The sequence below is a fragment of the Sebastes fasciatus genome, chromosome 19 (genome assembly GCF_043250625.1).
Source record: "Sebastes fasciatus isolate fSebFas1 chromosome 19, fSebFas1.pri, whole genome shotgun sequence".
NCBI lineage: Eukaryota > Metazoa > Chordata > Actinopteri > Perciformes > Sebastidae > Sebastes > Sebastes fasciatus.
Window position 1 is genome coordinate 15,631,747 of NC_133813.1, and position 16,098 is coordinate 15,647,844.

At 40.0% G+C, this 16,098-nt stretch overlaps 1 protein-coding gene across 1 annotated transcript in view; it reads left to right on the forward strand.

Annotated features, from left to right (window-relative positions):
• LOC141756882 (alanine--glyoxylate aminotransferase 2, mitochondrial-like) overlaps positions 1–11,985 on the forward strand; it is a 308,692-nt gene extending 296,707 nt beyond the window's left edge. Inside the window, exon 15 of the mRNA XM_074616847.1 lies at positions 11,973–11,985. The gene's annotated coding sequence lies outside the window, so the exon portion shown is untranslated. The remainder of the gene's footprint in view (positions 1–11,972) is intronic.
• Positions 11,986–16,098: the final 4,113 nt, after the last annotated feature.

A 16,098-nucleotide genomic window follows, 5' to 3' on the forward strand; every position in this document is an offset into this window, starting at 1 on the left:
ACTTCAGTAAGTGACAATTACGACCACTGCTGCAGCTATATCCAGAGTGTGAACCGGGGAAAACAAAAATTAGCATATTCCAGGCAGAGTTTACTACATTCGCTGAGCTTGAGGCTACAGTTTTGTAAATTACAATTTACAGTTGCTTGTGAGAGCGGCCCAGAATCCTATCAGATAGAACTGAGTGACAGTAAATATAGAGCAGCAGTACACCAAGGGGAGGGTTTTGCTCCTTTGATCCCAGACATGAAACTACAGCTCTGCCTCCGGGCCAAGCCGAAGTGGATTGACTGATTTGAAATGCTCTCTAAGGTGAACATCAACAAATTACCATAAGTCCCACCTGACAGACAAACACTTTCACTCAATTTGGAGAGTATCCGTAGCTGCTGATGGAAGGTATCAAATAAAAGTTGCCACCGTCAGGGTCCATTTAGAACAAGTAGGTCAGATAGTCTCTACAGAGACATCTCTAAATATCATGCGCCATATTTTAGGACAGTAAAGCATGTTAAATGTTAGCCTCTTGTGAAAACACAGTGACAAATAATTTGGTTAAAGTCGAATTATGCATTTAAGGCATTACATTTTGCAGCGTTTTGATTTATTGCAGGTGCAAGATGTTCCCATCCAACCACAGGATGCAAAACCGCCGTCTAAATCCTTACTATATGTGTCAGCATAGTGTGTGCCAAACTGAGCGTCCTTGAGGCCGGCACCATCTCCCAAACATTTTCAGAGGTTGCTGTTCTGTAGCTGACCCTGAGCTCACAGCCCAGCAAAAATAAATATTTTCGTATCACTCCATCATTAGCACCATAGTATCACAGCCTGCTCTTGTGTGCATATCTTTTTTTTAAATGCAAATAACATGTCCTGTGCACAAAAAATAATACTCATGTTCATGTCCTTAGGGATTGCATGGAGAAAAAGGCAGTAGTTTGAGACTGAAATTTTATGGTGGAAAGTGAATGCATCAAGGCTGAGCTGCATACATTCTTGCCTACAGCCAGGATCAGGACCTGACTTGGGTTGAATGACCCAAATGGAAGAGTCATTGGCCTCTTGAACTGCTGAATGTCTGGTTTGAAGTCCCAAATTGGGTTAAAAAAAGCTATTGTCAAGCAACTGCGAAATCTATATGGACTCCAGTAAGAGTATAGCTGTTACCAAGGCAACATACATTTTTTATTTATTCAGTTTATTTCTCAGAGACGGTGCATGTTAATACACATTAATGTGTATAAATTAGTCAGGAGGCTATAGTTTTCATCCGTAGTCCTTGGCCAGGTGTGAAGTTGGCAGCAAAAATCTGCCAAAAATCAACAAACAAGTTGCACATACCCTTACAAAAAATAAGTTTATTCAAGTGTGCTATTAGTATACTTATTTTAAACCTTAAAATAAGAGAGTGTGCGTTCAGATTGCATTTGATATACTCATCAGAGATGAACTTAACAGAATTATACTTAAGTATACTTGGCTTATAACAACATGTATACAGAAAAGTCTAAGTGTACTTGGCTTACACTGAAAAGTATACAGAAAAGTCTAAGTATATTTGGACTTTAAGCTAACTTAAACGTACAAGTATACTTCCAGTAAAAACGACTAAACTAGTAGTTTCTGAGAGTATTCTTTAAGGTGTACTTTCATAAACTAAAAAGCGGGCTACAAGTACAGTAATTAGGATCTTTTTTTGTTTACCCCAATTTTATATGGCTTTGAATTCATTGAAATACAGTTTTACAGACGTTGGGATAATGTGAGAAAAGGTGGACTGCATAAAATGACTGCCTTACTGCAGTCTCTGCAGTTGTTTTATAGCATTGTTTGACATCCTCTGAGGCCAAGAGAATTAAAGGGGGTTTTATCAGATGAACTGTTTTTATCTCCTAGCTGAATTTGCATCGAGTCCACACAAAATGCACAAATATTTGTTCATATTATGTATGCAAAGAGAATTCACCCTATGTAAATAACATATTAAACAGGGATTGTGATGTTCCTAGATAGCACAGCAGTCATCAATCAGAAAGGCTTGTGTAAAAACCTCCAGATAGACTGGGGCCAAAAAGGAAACCAAAACATAATTCCTTGCTCACCCACAACAGACCTGATCTCCACAGTGGTTGTGGAATAGGGCTTTAATGGATCAGTCTTTTCATCCACTTTTAGACAGTGTTGAGGAGGAGGCGAGAGTTCCGATGGGAGATGTGATTTTTTTCTTTCTACCATTGATCTATGAAAATAACCCATGATTTGCTGTGAAATATTGACCGTCCTTGGTGTGTGCAAGAAGAATTCCCTGTGATAGGCATTATTGATTATTCTCCTCCGTTTTGAGGGTATTTGTGATGGTGGTACTCAGGAACCTGACTGAGTCAACTGCTCTCCTAATTGAGCCTGTGAAAGCCTTTGAGAAGCCATTAGAGTACTGCGGGTAGTTGAGGTGTTGCAGTACATTTAGGTGTTTAAAAAACAACAAAAACAACATACTTATATATACACATATATTTTTGTTTTATTGTTCATAATAAAACAATTAAGAAAAAGAAAAACATACGCGGACATACGAACAAACACGCAGTTGCAAGTAAAGACCATAGACTGTATATAAGAAGTGGATGTAGTCACCGTGATATTACCCATTGGTTTGCGGACTGCCGTTTTGAGGTCTTGAGTTTGCCGTTTTAAGCTGTCGCCATCTTGGTTTTTGGCCGGAGTTAAGAACAACCGAATGCTCAATGAGACATTTTCAGCTGACCAAAATGCTACAATTAACTTTCATGAACTGAAAACACACTGTGAAAGGGTTAAAGTTGTAAGCCGAAAACGCGGACAACTCCCAGACCGGACAACACCGTGGTAGTGACCTGTCAATCACAAGGTAGCCACGCCCTAAATCATCCCCTGCTTTGTTGTCTATTCTACTCTAAATGGGACCATAATTTACTAAATGAACATCATGCTGTATTGATGAAGACTTGAAACTAGCGATTGAGACCATAAACTCATGTTTACAATGTTTACTGAGGTAATAAATCAAGTGAGAAGTAAGTAGGATCATTTTCTCATAGACTTCTATACAATCAGACTTATTTTTGCAACCAGAAGAGTCGCCCCCTGCTGGCTATTAGAAAGAATGCAAGTTTATGGCACTCCCGCATTGGCTTCACTTTTCAGACCCCGAAGGTTTCCCACTGGTAAACGCTCCAAGACTTATCTTTCTGTGCTGGGTTTCAAACACAGAAAAATATACAAGATAATAAATACATTTGACTTGGAGTTACATTCAGGAAGGTAGGGGTTTAAAGCTTAGCTCTAATGTAATCCTTAAATGGTTTCCAAATTATCTCAAAGTTCTTCTGCATCGCCTCCCTCAGCCACTGAGTCCAGCTCGATGGGTGGGGTGACTTCCAGTGGAGAAGCATATTCTTAATGATATCTAATAAAGTCAATGAGGAATGTTACCCTCTGGTAACCCTCTCCACTGTTTGCTAAATAAATACTTTACGGTTGTGGTTTTTGTCATCCTTACTTCTCGGTCTTTCATCACTAAGGACCAGTATTGTGATATTTGACTTGATACACTGCCTGGAAATGGAGGCTGGGAATGTACCTGTTTTGGGCTGTGTCTTTTGTGAAGAAATATAGCAAAAACATGCATTATATTTGTATTTAACTAATGTATGTTTGATTGAATGTTTAAAGCTTAATTGACTGATTTGTTGACCACAAGGGGGCAGATTGATTTTTTTTCTTCTACCAGTCCATATGGGCGACTCATATGGACTGGTAGAAGAAAAAAATGAATAAAACGAAGCTAAAAGCTGCACAAAGCAGCAAACTGTATATAATATATATTTATATTTAACTGCTGCAAGCTGGTTTGAAATTGTATCTTTGGAGCTCCATTGATCGATTGCTTGGCCACTACTAGGGGTCCAAGATACTCACAGAGCCTTTGGGAGTCACCGATATGGACTGACACACCAAAACGATCAATGGGAAGTGGCTAAACACTGCAAAAAGCAACAACCTGTAGCGGTGAATCTGTGAAATCTGCAGCACTAGCATACCCGTCACATTACAGCATCTAAACAGTCTCTTTGTAACCAAATGCTTCCAAATTCTATTTTTAAAAATCCATCAAATTACACTTTTGAGGACATCATCATGTTTCATTATTGTTATTATTTTTTGTCATTTTTCTGCCTTGTAAATGTATTATTTCAAACCCATAATTGCAACACATTTACAGTAAAAACATATCTCAAATGTGCTTAATATATGAGTCCCAGGGTCAGGGTCACACCTCTTCATAACCGATAATTTACTTGAATTGTTAGAAAGCTACATCTGATTTTAATATGACTCATGCAATTATGCTAATTTCTGTTTTTTAAGATGAGGGTTTTGCCATTGTCATGGAAACATCTGTAGAACAAAACAAGTCCAAAAATAATAACAGGAAAACTGTCAAGTCAGGTCAGGTCAAGGGATTAGTGAGGGCCTGCTCCCCACTGATAAACAGAGTTTTCAAAATGGTAGTTACCTTCCAAGCCATGCCAAGTCTCTTAAGTTGCAATCCCTGCCACATTGTCTTGCAGCGATAAGAACAAATACATTCTAAACAATATTAGCTTACAATGAAGTGTACACGTCCCTTCTGTGGACGATACATGAAAGCTGAAATTCAGCTGAATGCTAATCTTGCCCTTAGTCCCTAAATGTCATCCTAATAGGTTTATACTAAAATTAAATGGCTAATTCGCATTCACAGAGTGTGCTGAACAAAGTCCCGGGGACTATTGTGGAGAAAATCTCGAGTTTGAAATTCAATAATGTGAATTACAGGTCATGAGTTTATTCTCTGCCATGCACTAATCCTACCAGGAGATAAGAGAGTAAAATGAATGTTTGAGCACAACTGATTCCGTCGTTCTCTGTAAGGTTTTAATTCTCAGCAGATGCCAAACTCTGCCTCGGGCTTGGTATCTCATTTGAATATAATCACCTTAATGAAAGCATTGCGGATATGTGTTAAAAAACGTGCAAATTATTACCTAAAAATAGGCTTTCTAAGGGTAATTGTTGGAGTGGAGGGAAATCACAACAGAGATTTACACAAAAAAGACTAATCCGACTAAATGGCTACTGGCATGTAAGAAAAGGTATAATCATATTCATCATATGAAATCCCACCCTGAATACATATAACATTATATAAAGCAAAATACATGGTCACACGTTGTAACACCAGCTCTACGATCAAAGGTGGAGCCAGTTAAGGAGTTTCCTCAGGCTTAACTTATTTCCATTTCTGCACAATGAAATCTATATTATAGATATTTATCTACATATGGCTCTCAGGCTCCTACTTTTAAACTTACAGCTGTTTGAAAAAGCAACTAGAACACCAATTCCCAGTAAGGTTGCACTGAAAGCTTGAACACGACAATTGACCTGGGGGGGACAAAGCTCGTTTAACTCAACAAAGGAGAAGTCTCGCCACAGCATCACTTAATTAACCCATCACCTTGTAGGGAGACACACTGGACAATTTACGACTACAGACCTGCGGAGGAAAGTCTGTGCAAACATGGTATTGATTATAGCGCCTGGAATCATTATTCTTACCACACTTTGTAATGAAGAAGGACTAGAATCCAGGGTATTCCTTGTGGGGGGGATCCCTACGAGGGGAAGAAAAGAAGGAGAATTTTTGTCGTCAATAATAATCGTAGGTGATTTTGGTTTAATAGCATCCCTGGTTTCCAGACACTGCGTACACAAAGTGAACAGATAACCCACCAGTGCAACGATGAAATCCACAGACTAAATGAGCCGACACACAGATATATAATTCTGAAAGGAGACAGAATAAGTTTCAATTCAATTCAATTCAATTTATTTTTGTATAGCGTCAAATCACAACAGAAGTTATCTCAAGACGCTTTGTATATAGAGCAGGTCTTGTGCTTGAGCGCACATGTGTATTAGAAAACAAAACATTGGTGTGGTTCCAAAACCAAGCTTAAACAAAAGGAGTTTCTAATTATAATTACTAAATATATAATTACTCACTCACTCGTCTTCATCTCCGGGGTCGGGTCGCAGGGGCAACAGCTTCAGCAGGGGACCCCAAACTTCCCTTTCCCGGCCCACATTAACCAGCTCTGACTGGGGGATCCCGAGGCGTTCCCAGGCCAGTGTGGAGATATAACCTCTCCATCTAGTCCTGGGTCTTCCCCGTGGCTTTCTCCCAGCTGGTTGTGCCTGGAACACCTCCCTAGGGAGGCGCCCAGGGGGCATCCGTACTAGATGCCCGAACCACCTCAGCTGGCTCCTTTCAATGCAAAGGAGTAGCGGCTCTACTCCGAGTCCCTCATGGATGACTGAGCTTCTCACCCTATCTCTAAGGGAGATGCCAGTAACCCTCCTGAGAGGCCGCTTGTACCCGCAATCTAGTTCTTTTGGTCATAACCCATCCCTCATGACCATAGGTGAGAGTAGGAATGAAGATTGACCGGTAGATTGAGAGCTTTGCCTTCCGGCTCAGCTCTCTTTTCGTCACAACGGTGCGGTAAAGCGAATGCAGTAGCTCCGATTCTCTGGCCAATGTCACGTTTCATTGTCCCCTCACTCGCGAACAAGACCCCGAGGTACTCCAACTCCTTCACTTGGGGTAAGGACTCATTCCCTACCCGGAGTAGGCAATCCATCGGTTTCCTGCTGAGAACCATGGCCTCAGATTTAGAGGTGCTGATCCTCAACCCAGCCGCTTCACATCCTATACATCACTCATGATCTATAATTTATTTGTTTTGTGTTCCCACTTTCTAATAGTCACCTTAGCAATTAAATTCCGTGCGAGCATCAGCGGAAATCCTCAAAAAAGGTCTGTGTGGTTTCACAACAGAAGACGTGTTGCGTCATATTGTTCTTGAAAGTTTCACCCCCCCCCCAAAAAACAAAACAAATGTCCATCTTTTGTTGCAGTCCTTGAAAGTTACAACATACCTGCATCATCTTTAGCTAAATATTAAATTTCCCTGGTGTGTGTGTGTTTGGGTCAGTGAGAGAGAACATATGTGTTCATGTTTGACATTTCACATTGTTTATGTGTCTTTCGTTTGACGATATGTTGAGACAAAGAGTGTGTGTGTGTGCGAGGGGTGAGATTGAGCGCACATGTGTATTTGGATTTCCTTGGGAGAGATAGAGGGGGACAGTGTGTGTGTGTGTGAGAGAGTGTATGATAAATATCCAGTGTTTATCAGCATGTCTAGGGGTGTTAGCATGAGGTCAGGGAGATAGATTCCTCCGCACTGGGAGACCGCGGATGGAAAGCAACAACACGCATTTGGGCCCCGCGGCACTTGATTCCCAGAATCACAAACAGCATCCGGCCTACAAGCCTCCATCAGCGCTAAGCCAATATTTATTTGCTCTGATAAAACGAACACAAAATGTCATTGTTCGCCATACGGGGTGTGTTTGCCCGGTTGGACTGTTTGCCTTCCGAAAATTGGAACTCTTTAGCGGTGATATGGCCGCAGGCCGTCCACTGGTGTCATTATGTCAAACGTCTGTTCGCATCTTCCTATCGACTAACAAGTTAGCCCAAAGAGAAGCGATGCCGGGGGAGGTGATTATACAATAGTGATTCGTATTTCTTTTCTTTTTAGAAAACAAACATGTTGATTTAAATGTCTAGAGACCTTGTGAGTCAAAGTTCATTATCACAGTGGGTAAATGGAATTGAATTTAAAATGAAACACACCGTGATCAATGAATGAATGACTGAATGAATGAATAAATCAATCAATGTTGACTTCAAAGCTCAACACCTCACCTAACTCAGACCTAACTTTTCATTAATTTAGGTGTTCAATTATTCCTACTGTTGATTAATTTGTAATTTAGTAATGCAAATAGTGTAAAGAGTAGTTGATTACTTGTAACTGTTCTGAGATCACCACACATTTTCAAAGCAACAGCAACAAAAACAAAGCAACCAACCTTAGGATTATGTGATGACGTAAATATATATTATGACATTTGAGTGAAATCTATACTTCTCTCATTACAGGTGGTGTTCCGTTCATCTCTCTCCAAGTGAGACTGTGCCACGTTACATTTGATATTCAGAAGTTGTAATAAAACATTATTATTCCTTTAACATAACCAAAAAAAACAAGTTATTCTCACAATATGGCATACTTGACATTTCCCCTGGCTAATAAAAAAAAAATGAAAAAAAAAAATATATATATATATATATACTATAACTGATTCAGTGAGAAATAATGCAGTCTCATCATTTCCCCCTCTCCCTCCACCTCTTTTATTCTTTCCCTCCCTTTTTCTCTCACCCTCTCTCATTATTGCTCTCTCCCTCCTCATCATTATTTCTTTCCCTTTCTCCTCTACTCTCATTTTTTTCCCCTCCTGCTCTGCCTTCCTCGCTCTCTGTTGCCCTCTCTGTTGCTGCCTGCTGATGGAAGCAGCAGGAGGATTTTCTCAGAAACATTTCATGTCTTATCCGATGCGAACAACATAAAATGTATAGGCGTCAGAGAATGGTCTGGCCTTCTAAATGTTTTTATGTGTTCCGATATCAGGGCTCATTGTAATTACAGGGAGAAGAGGAGGAAAACAAGTGGGTTGGCAAGGTACACAAAGTGTACAAAATAACAGGAACACTTTACAAATTCAGGATCCAATTCAAGATTCCTGTTATTACTTTTGGAGCTCTGTATGGCCAGGCAACTACCAGCATTGGGCACGGCTGGTTGGACCTCGCTTCAGGCTTAAAACTAAAGGAGACCTTTGAGATTTTGGCTTCTAAAATTTGGAACACAGCGCCTTTGGATTTGAGATTTGTGGACACCCTTAAAAAGGCAGCTCTTTAGACTTTGTTTATTTATTTATTTGTTTCTCCCATTCTTATATTCTATGTCTCTTGCTTTGGTCTTTTATTGTGAAACGCTTTGTAACATCCGTAGAAAGGTGCTATGCAAATAAAATGTACTTACTTACAATCCAATATGCCAATACCATAAACTTAACCGAGAGTTAAACCAACAATTTGTTGATGCAATCCGAATCAAATTTAGACATTTGATGCTTCAGAAAAGCTATATTTATTTCACATCTGTCTGAACAAGGCAGCAACCTACGGGGTCTGTAAAGTGAAGCCAAAGTGGAAGTGCCTTAAACTTGCATTCTTTCTAACAGCCAGCAGGGGGCGACTCCTCTGGTTGCAAAAAGAAGTCTGATTGTATAGAAGTCTATGAGAAAATGAGCCTACTTCTCACTTGATTTATTACCTCAGTAAACATTGTAGACATGAGTTTATGGTCTCAATCACTAGTTTCAAGTCTTCTTCAATACAGCATGATGTTCATTTGGTAAATTATGGTCCCATTTAGAGTCAAATAGACCATAAAGCAGAGTATGCTTTAGGGCGGGGCTACCCTGTGATTGACAGGTCGCTGTTTTTGTTTTTCAACTTTAACCCTTTCACAGTGTTTTTTCAGTTCATGAAAGTTAATAACATTTTTGGTCGGCATCTAACAATAAACAAGTTTTTAATTATTTTGAAAACTATGATCATTGTCATTTAAAAAGCAACAATATACCTAATAATAGTCGAACAATAAAGCGTATTAATATAGCACTAAAATCAGCGTAAATTAAGTAATTTGCAAAAGAAAAAAAAGAAAAATAATTCTATATATCGCGCTGCTGAGCCAATCATTATCACCGCAAATTCCTTCACCGCGACAGCCCTAGTCAGGACCAACTTTTTTGTGTCCAGATGTGAGGTGAGTCCCCATAATGGGATTGTGTGAATATGTTTTAACATGTCCTTATCCCTCAAACAGCCCGTTGAAGATTGGCCAAGGGTCCTCACTTTCAAAAAATGTCCCTGCTCTCAAGATCTAATCCCCAAATTGGTCCTCACACACACCTATGTCATTTTCACTAATAGAAGATGAAGGTAAAGTGCATGACCATATCTATACAGACAAGCACACGAGTTATACGAAGTTCATCTATAGTTTGAGCTTATGAAGCAGCCTTTTAGTCATGCATTTGTTGATGATAAGGTGATGTAACATGTTCTCTAGTTGTGGGTTTTCTGCCTATTCATCTCCCGTGGAGGCTGTATCTATTTTGCCGTGATGAGCGGCGACAAGTTTTTTCTGACGGCCACATGCAGCGATGTTCCTAATCAGTCTGTTAAACACTAACCGGATTAAGGATCATTTTCGATTGCTTTCGCTCTGTACATTTTCAAACATGATTTGATTCCAACCCAAATGTCACCAGTCAGGGCCATTACGAAGAGGATTTACATGCAATCAAGTTGTCTCTCCTCTGACAGCACCAATCATATGCATCACAACAGAGAGTTTTTTAATTCAGCCAGCAATTCATATAGGCTTATCAGTAAAATGAAACCCTCATGTAAGACAAATCACCTCATATGACACCGCTGTGCACTTTGGCGGCGTATCAGGCACCTGCCGAGTGTCTGTTAAATTAGGAAGGCGCCAACAGGGCAGATAGCTTTGACTTTGAGTGCAGACGTCTTTTTGCAAACTTGATTTTGAGCGATAGAAACGCTGAAGCTGTGGTAAATTGCGCCTCAAAACCGACTAATATCCTGACAGAAGATTTTCTCTCCTCTAATCCTTTTGATGACTAAGATGATTACTGCCAATCAAAGAGAAGGCAGACACAGGTGCCCAGTCAGTTTGTTTTTTCTCCAGAGATATGCGGTTATAGAACCTGAGAGACATATCACAGCTGCCGCGGAGGCAACGCCATTATTAATTAATAGAATGATGTCAGGTGAGTCATCTAACTGGGCGTCACATATCAAAGCCTGAAAGTATTGATTAGTCTCGTCATAGTGTGACCACAAGGCTGAATCGGGGACATTTTTCGAAATGGGCTTACAGTGACCTTTCCGCAATTCCATCAAATCCACTTGAAGATCCTGATGACAATCTAGATAAACACTGTAGCTTCAACTGCATTGTTTCAAATAGATGCTCTGTTGTTTTGTTCCTCATGGCGTGCTATCTATTTATTGCACCGAAACCAACAGCTCAATCATGATCATCCCGACCACCTGTCCAGCAGCGTGACAAGCTCCGGAAGAACAGATGATGTGACACCATTTTTTTTAAAGTGACTAAATCAGATGCCAGTTGGCGGCAGGATGTTTTCTTTTTGTTTGTTGATGTGATATGCTTATTCTCTGAGTGTCAAATAGATGTCTTACAGCATATTATTTCACGAGCGTTTCAAGTATCCGGCGAGTGCCAAAACATGTGGGTTGGCAGCATTTAACAGTGGCTCTGTGACGGCCTCCCATCTGAGCTTTAAAACAGTTAATACAGTGAACATTACAGCATGAATGCAGCTTTTTACAGCCATTTATAGCAATAATAGATTTGGTGAAAAAGGGTCAGCTCTTCAAGGGAGTTCTCGATGAATCCCAGCAGCTCAAATAATGACACCTTAAGCATATATATGAGCATTAGATCTGGGTAAAGTCAACAATACCAAAAGCTGAACACATGAAGAAGAAGAAGACGGGGTGGTGGAAGGACAACCGGCGAGGTGTCTGTAGTAGTCGGTACGAAGTGTCCGATTATAATGGCTGCTCTGCACAAGTGTATGACTGTGATTGGATGTCAGCTGGTAGCCAAGCAGCAGATGAATGAGCCGCTGATTTTCAAGCATGAATGAAGCCGTTGATCAGTCTGCTATGGAAGTGCGACTTCAGCCGTCTGCCCAAAAATCACCCAATTAGTCACAAAAAATCCATTGCTGAGTATTCATATTTTTCTATTTTTGAGACCTGTCTTATCTAGTTTGGCGATCCACGCTGTTGTCATACACCGTTCGTAGCTCTACCTACGAAAAGTAGTGCACTATAATTTGTATATAAACCACGTAATCAATTTGAATCCACCTAATCGTGAGCCAGGACAGGTGACGTAGAATAAATAGCGATAAAGTCTTCCGAGACTTCTTCTCCTGCCAAGTGTTCTTAAGACTTCCGTACTTAAGCAACGGCAATTATTTTAACCCAAACGTTGACTTATATTTCACGTAACTTCCGTACAAAAAGCAACGCCACTTCCGGTTATTTTAACCCAAATCATTATCTTTTCCTAAACCTAACCATGTGGTTTTGTTGCCTTAACACCGCAGGGGCTTTCACAGGCACACTAAATTTTTCGCAAGATATCATACGAACTGTTGTATGAGGATACGTTGAGTGAACACACTTTGCAATTGTAGACACAAAATGACCATCTTCTTTGTCAGTTTCAAAGTTTGGTTAGTATTTCACTGCAGCTGAATTTAATATTTTCATGTCAATAAAATACAATGTCACTTACCCCGAAGCCAAAAGTAAAAAATACTGTAAAATTCTTTACCAGCAATTAAACACTGCGATGAAAAATCTCATCTTTAAAAAAATACATATTCCATGCAAAGCAAATTGATCAAGGCAAACGCAATATAGAGAGGCAGTGCACCTTTGACACAGATCACAGCAGCTGTTGTTGTCTAAACACGTTATATTATTAGTATATATCATGTTGGCAAACTCATTTTGGTAACCTTTAGTCACAGGTATGACTGTGTGATGCAAGGGGTTCAACCAATACAGTACTGTATAATAGGAACACATTCTCCAATAAAACAACAGGGGGAGAGAAAGAGAGACATTTGGTTCCAGTGTGCCATGCCAAATGAGGCGCAACATTTTTCTCCTCAACAAAATCCAGATTTGCAGAAAGCCTAACTCTGAGTGCTTGAAAGTAAATCATCTTTAACATTGAACTTGTGACTCTGTTTCACATTTGTTATTCCATTTCTCCACAATATCCTCCCCACTTCTAATTATTCCCGTTTCGGGAGTGAACTCTAAAGTGCGGTCCTATTTTGAACCGGCAATCTAACGAGGAGCCTCTCCACAATCTCCATCCCTACCGCCACTAAACCACTGAAGATTAAAACCTCTCGTTAGCCCTATATGCTGAATATGTCTCCACAAAGGCGGCCTATTGAAGTTAAAAGCAAAACAGTGAACAAGATTAGTCCAGCGCGTGTCGCCAGCCGCCTGCTCTGTTTGTCAGCTCCAATTATCTGTAACACTCAGCCTTAATCCTCATTGCAATTAAAATTCCAATTAGAATTGGAGGAACATATCCAGACGCACAGAGCAGGAAGGGGGCTTGGTAAATATTGGCCTACCACATGCAGTGTCAACACTCCAGAGTCGCAGTACGAGGGCATACGGTAAAATACTAGTTACAATAGCTGGGGGAATCATCTCAGAATATAAAATGCTCAATGCATATGCAATAGCCTATTAGCAGCATAATGTTGGATAAATAAGGGTACATTGATTTCCTAAATGAAGCAATTGGATAAGTATGATTGCATTAGCATATTTTAGATAGCAAAGCAATCACTGAAAAATTCATTTTCATCTCATTATCTGCCATTGATAACTAATCTGATAAAGAAAGTGAATACTTGCATTTTCTTATAAGCTTTTCAACGCTTAGCGTACTGTATATTATGAATTTTGTTGAAATATGGACACGACTTACATACAGAAGTCATATACAGAGTTGCATGTACAAAAGGCTACAACTGAACTATTAAAGGGTTTGTTAAACCTGCAGTAGGCAGAATGTTTTTGGCATCATTGGGCAACAATTCCATAATAACATTTCAGTATATTGTAATTCAAGTGTTCTGAGAGATAACTAGACTTCTGCACTTCCTCATGGCTCTGTTTTCAGAGTTTAAAAAATCTAGCCCATGACGGGAGACAGGTCATTTCAGAGAGAGAGAGAGCATTCCTATTGGCTGTTCATTCAACGGAGGCAGCTGTCAATCACTTGCAAACTCCGATCAAACTGCTCCGGCTGGTGGGCGGTGCTTGGTATTTCCTCAACTGATCTCAATATGGCTGCCGGGTCACAAACTTTCTCATTTTACAGCTAAACAGTACACTACAAGATCATTCTGAAAACATTTGAGGCGAGACATAGGCATTACAGTAACAGAATAGTGATTCACATTTGATCAGTGCTGCCTAGTTTGACCGTTCGATCGGAGTTCGCGAGTGATTGACGGCTGCTCAGAGATGGCAAGGCTCCAGATCGGCTCTGATTGGTTGTTTTCCTACGAGTCTGTGAAATCTTGCAGGTGCCATTAGGAGCACCGGAGGACACTGGAGGACACCGGAGGACACAGAGGCACATGATTATTTTCAGATTACCTGTCTCATGCACTGTCAGGATATTTATAAAATAACTTTTTTTTAATCATATTTGCTCCAATTCTACCTACTGCCGCTTTAACAAAAAAGACATATTTGGTCACTTACCTCTAGTGGTATTATTTGCCCAGATTTTGAAATATGTGCCTCTGACAGCAACATGTTACACTGTCCTCATTATTCCAAAAACTTCAGAAACCTCAGAAAACTTTACAGAAGAACTACTTTTGACTGAAAAAACAGTCCTATTAACGTGTTTGACAATGTGTGTTTGACAAAGCTTGTCCAGTCGGCTAGAAAGGAGCATCCAGAGTGTTAACTTCAGGCAGCAGCTGTGTTTTGGTATTGAGCTGCTACAGATACTGAATTCATCATATATATATTGTTAGGTTATAGTATTAATTTCTTTTGACCTTGTCCCCTTGACACTCGACTTGGGATTCTGCATTGGACATTGTTTCAGCAAAACAGCAATGAGCTGTTTGGATTTAATGCAGTTTATTTTACTGATTTTTGTTGTCAGCAGAGCAGACAACAAACTCACACATATCCACAGATAGACACCAAGATAAAAATCCATTAGTAAAAGACTGTTATGAGCATTACAAAAGGCCAACTAGTAATCACAATTTAAGTGCATTCAAAAGCCAAAGAAAAGAGGTGGGCCTTGAGCTGTGCTTTGAAAGACTCCGTAGAGGGAGCAGATCTGATGTGGTGGGGCAGTTTGTTCCACAGACTGGGGCCCGCAACTACGCAATATAAATATACTTTGGATTTTGCCTTTTAAAGGTTCTAAACATGAGATTTGGAGCATTTCTATTGCCTCCACACGGTTCTCCACTTGGCGACGGCTGAGCCAGAGGCTTGCAGCTAACGGTGTTAACAGCAACAACAGTAGAAACAATGACAACAATGCTTTACATAGCAAATAGTTGTTTGCTGCTATGTTAATGCTCTGGATTATCGTATAGAGGACCTTTGAACAATGTTATCTTTGACAACCCATAAACACAAATTGTTAACGTTTTTTTTAAGCTATGTTTTCTTACTGTAATTTGTGTGCACAAATTCAATGTTTAACACTATGCTCAGTGGGTATGCTTAGGGGTCATAATTTGGATGAACTGACCCTTTAAGTCTGACCTTCTAACGGAGTTCAACAGAGTAACACTGTTCTCAAGTGACTGATAAACCAAAAACACTGTGTGTACACAACATAATTTTATCCCAAACTACAGCAAACTGGATGACTTACACTCTGATTATTATATCAGCAAAATGCAAAAAAAAAAGAACCCACATGATTAAGCTATGAACAAAAACACAACAGCACAGTGCTATCAGCCGTCAAAATCAAAGCGCATCTGCTTCAAAGCCCTCTTGTTCTCATAAACTTTCATAGTTCGAGGCCTAAGAAAGTGTCTGTTTTCTATATTTATCCCAGATGAATATCAGTTTGCCTGCTCTCTAAGCCAGCGCCACAGTTCAATATCCTGCTGTGTGTTAGGGGACGAGCGAGAGACTAAGAGAACACAAAAGAACAATGAGAGAGATGAATGTTAGACATACATTGCTGGCGTAAAGGGAAACGCGCGCACACACACATGTTCAGATGCACACATGAAGAGACACAATGAGATACACCAGAGACGCGCAGATGAAACGCTTAAGGAAAAATAAAAGAGCCCTTTTATTAGAGAAAAAAAAAATGGATGGGGGAAAAAAAATAGTAAAATAGCAGCAGAGAAAGCCCAGAGTCAACC